This window comes from Vigna radiata, unplaced genomic scaffold (genome assembly GCF_000741045.1).
Source record: "Vigna radiata var. radiata cultivar VC1973A unplaced genomic scaffold, Vradiata_ver6 scaffold_230, whole genome shotgun sequence".
In the NCBI taxonomy this organism is placed as follows: domain Eukaryota; kingdom Viridiplantae; phylum Streptophyta; class Magnoliopsida; order Fabales; family Fabaceae; genus Vigna; species Vigna radiata.
In genome coordinates this window covers 40,057-44,784 of record NW_014543120.1, presented here as the reverse complement: position 1 = coordinate 44,784, position 4,728 = coordinate 40,057, and positions in this window count along the sequence as shown.

The window sequence follows — 4,728 nt, the reverse complement described above, 5'->3', positions numbered from 1 at the left end:
ATCGTGGAACAGACAATGTGGAATTCCTTCAAATGCTTATGTGGACTCTCACCTCCAAGGCCATGAAACTTGGGCAACAAATGGATCAGTCCAGTCTTGAGAACAAATGGAACGTCCTCATCAGGATATTGGATGCACAAGCTTTCAATATCGAAATCAAGTGCAGCCATCTCCCTAAAAGTCCTCCCACGAGGTGGAGGTTGTGCCATATTGTTCTCAGTGTGAAAAACAACAGAATCAAAATCAGAATCAAGTGCAGATGCAACAGATGCAGTGGATGCAGTATGCACAGAGTACTCAGTAGTGGGATGCACAGTATCTAAAGGAACAGACTCAAATTCCTAGAATGCCTAACTAACCTATGAAACGTCCTATCAATCTCAGGATCAAAAGGTGGTATGAATCCAGGATTTACTCTAGTCATGCACTAAATCACAACACCCTCTAATCATGAAACAATAGCACAAAATTTCAAAACACAGAAAACAACACAAGACACAACAAAGACTATCACAACACGTCAAAACACAGTCACAAGATACACAAACACAGACAAAAGACTCAATAATGAACCGTTGGTCCCCGGCAACGGCGCCAAAGTTTGATGGGTGTCGCGGCCCATACAAATTTGATTGCATATGAGAAATCAATGTAACTCAATGCATTCAAGAAAGCAAACACAAATAGACTTGGCAAGCCTTTAATATCAACACTCAAGCACACATGCATGTTCAAATCAAAAGGTTTTTTCATGGATGTAATGGGGCCAAGGAAAAGGGAGGATATCATATGGATAAGAAGCTACAAACCAAAAGGAATAGAGGAGCAATGGGGAACAAGTGTAAACACATTCAAACACACCCACAACCTCTAATTCCATCCTCTTTTTGACTCCATTATTCACAATTTTTTAATTTTTTTTTTGTATTTTTTTTTCTTTTTTTTTTTTCATTTTGTCTCTTTTCTTTTCTATTCAACATCAAAAGACAAGATACATGATATTTACAATGCAACCGCAAGAAGAGGACTCACTAGCCAATTCATCTGCAACTCCTAAGAGACCACACTTATTCCCAAAAAAATTCCAAAGCTCCAAAATTCCCTAAGGTTCAGGTAATCATGGTTTTCCACTTAGGCTATTGTTTGAGCTTCAAAACAAGGAAATGGGGGGAAGTATAGGCTCAAAAGGGCTAACAAGGAGATCATAACAGGGTAGGCTATCTGGCTAGAGAGCTCAATCAACAAAATGCCTTTTTCATTTTCAAACATGCGCGTGAATCAAGAATTATCAACAAAGTCAAGCCAAGGCAAATGTGCAAGCAATCCAGAGACATATCACACACAAGAAAGATCATCAAATGGCTCAAACAGGTAATCGGTCACAATCAATCCAACTCTCAAACATCATGACTGTCTTCCAAGCAAAGAAGAGCAAGGAGTCCAACAAAACAGAGTATCAATGCAGTGAAGGGAAACTAGCAACCTAATCACAGTCCAGAATTCACAAAAAGCATGCAAAACTGTACACAAGACTCAACAAAATTCACTAGAAAGCGAAATCTAAACAAAGAACAACCTCCCATAAATTTGATGGGTGTCTCCGCCAAATCAAATTTAATTGCATATGAGAAATGCAGTATAGCTAGGGAATGACCCCTAGGTCATCTCCCAAGGACCAACTGCGGTTCAGAATCAGGTCTAACACAATGGGGGGGGGGGTTGAAATGTTGTTTGTGGACGCGGAAAATTTAAAATGAAATTAAATTAAAACACAGATGTAAAAACGTAATTAAATTCAATTAAAACGAAATTAAATGCAACAACATATTTCACCATGCATGAAAATGAAATTAAAACAGTAAAAACGAAACTGCTACAGTAAATACGAAAATTCACGCTGGAACTGGACAACTCTGACCTTTGCTCAATGTTTTACCCATAACCTTTTCTAAAGGGCTCTAAATGAGATGAAGTTTTTTTTCCTGGAAATTAGACTCAATTATCTTTCATGTGACATATAAAACGTAGCATTTGGACCTCTGGTATAGTTGCAGTTATTTTTTTAAAAACGAGTCCAGAGAGTGAAAATGCTAAACCAAATACTAGACTAAACAAATATCTAAACACAGTTAAATTAAATCGAATGCAAAACTAATTTAAAGAAAGGAAAAACAACTAACTACAACTAAAATTAATTTAAAGCTAAAGAAAATAAACAACAAATATTTTTTTTTACCAACTCACTTGACCTCATTTACCTCTACCAAATAAATTGAAATTGCAAATGGCCCAAAAAATCAACCTCTGGCCGTGACCTCACTATGCTTCAATCCCATTTCATTTTCTCCAATTAAAAATCCCAAATATTAAAGTTGAAATTAAATGCTTCTATTCCACCAAAGTCTCCATCAACAAAGTCTCCATCAACAAAGTCAATCATGTGCTATCTATTCCACCAACTCACTTTGCCAAAAAGAATTTTTGGTTCTCTCTCTTCTAAGGCCTGCAGCCGCTGCTCCCAATATCCAAACATAAAATGGAGTTTCTTTTCTTGGAACAAAGAAGCCTAACTAAAGTTGAATGAATTCAACCCTTTTGCCTTACTGCACCGTAAACCCATGATGTGATAACACACACATTGCCTTCCATTTGAATACTTCAATCATGGAAACAAGGCTGAAACGTTCCAGCCCCTTTGAAGCACCGTGCAGTGATAAAAAAGAAATTTCAATGCCCAATCAAATCAACTATCAAAATGCAATTGTGAAGTAAAGAAACCTTGCGAAATAACAACTGCCACCAATCTCTTCACGCTGCATTCTCTTCCTTCAAAAGTCAAATGAAAGTGTTTCTAATCAAAGTAAATGGATCACCCCTCCAGCCACTGTCACGGTGAGTCTCATTGCAAAGTAAATGCTAGTGTATAATTAAGTAAAAGCAACACTCATTAAAGAAAAGAAACCATCACTTCCATCAACCCCTTTCCATCAACCGAGAAGTATTGTACCTTTCTCTTTTTTTTTTTTTATTTCACTAATCTTTTTAAAATCAAATTGAAGAAACCTTGATGTAGATGTTGACACCGTCCAGTTCATCCAAGCAAGAAGTCACACTATGAAAAATACTTCTATCAATGCATCCAAAGGAAAAGAAATTGTGCTCTTAATATTCAAAGAAGCGTTAGCATCGTTAATACAAAGAGAAACTCAAAATAGATCTAAAACCTTTGCACCAAAAATGAAAGGAAAAAGAAAGTGAACATTTTCATTCCACCAAATGCCAAACCGTGAGCAGCAAAGAGAACATTCTCTGCCAATGTTCCAGACCCCCCAAAGAAAATGAAATTGCCGAGAGAGACTTTCAATGCAAGTGACGGCTGATGAAATGGGAATCCCTAGGTCAGAAAAAATTCTTGTGCTAATGGTGGGGTCCACCCATCTAAAACCCTAGGGTCATGTCACCATTTTTACAATTTGGGCTTTTGTCTAATCTACCAAAATTACCCCAAAATACAAAACTTAGTTTAAAAAGCCTAATCTACAAAATTAAAATTTGACTAATCCTAAAGTATCTTTGTGGAGAGTCTTCACTTAATTGGTGCCCTTCCAAAAGTCTCACAATGTGATTCCAAAATTTCCCTGAAAAATAAAAATAGGAATAATTAAGCTCAATTAATTCAAATTAATTAAAATCAGAATTATTGGTCTAATTAAGCCCAAATGGTGAAAATGACACAATAACTAAGAATTAAGCGCAAACTAAGTTAATGGTATAAAATATCGACTCATCAGTGATGAAAGTATGATCCAAGTGGTAAACTAAGTTCTATTTGTGTAGAATCTCTCGGTGAGATTCTTAGTGTTTTAAAATGAAAGTAGGGGCTCAGCCTTGGGAGTCATTCTGACGCTTGAATGGTCAATCAAACTCACTTACAGAGGTTGAACCATGTGGTGAGAAGTAGCAGGAGGTCCTTAGTCTTAGGGGCTCCCAGTATGCCTCAAGGCGCGGAACGGACTAACCTCGTGAGTGTGGCAGGGTGGGGAACCCAAGCTTCATAAGTCACCATGGGTGCAGGACTCGTCATAGCCCTACTATCGTTTTAAAGTCCGGACGAGTCAAGTCTACAAATTTGCATGCTTAGGTGATATTTCTGAATCTGTTTGAGATAAGTTGTTCTTGTATGTTGCATGTTTAATACAACTGTATGATTTTATATAATTAGCTCACCCTTGCCTTGTTTGTTGGTGTATGTTGTATGTATTTCTTTTGCAATGATCATTCATTTTTGAATGTGAGTAGAGGAGAATGAGGTCACCTTGGAGGACGCCTTGGAGAGGAACGAAAACACTGATGCTGCTCCTCAGTTCCTTAGGAAGTGTTATGCCCTCTAATATTATTTGAACATTTCCAGTTTCTGTCTTTTTGAATCCTTTAGTACTTTAAGTTTTAATTTCTTCTAGCTTTCTAGATTACTGTAACCACAACCTAAATACTTTTCTTACTCTTAAACTATTCTCTTTTATTATTAATGACGTCTTAAATTACATAATTATACGTTATATTTTGGGATGTCACACCAATCTCCTATGTGAATGGCACTAGCATCATCAAGAATTGGAACAGTCTGCAATGGTGATCCCTCTAAAAATTGAGATTGTTCTTCAGTGCACTACGCGACCATCTGCCTCCACAACTCATTCAATGTAAGCTTAGAAGAAGTAGAAGACT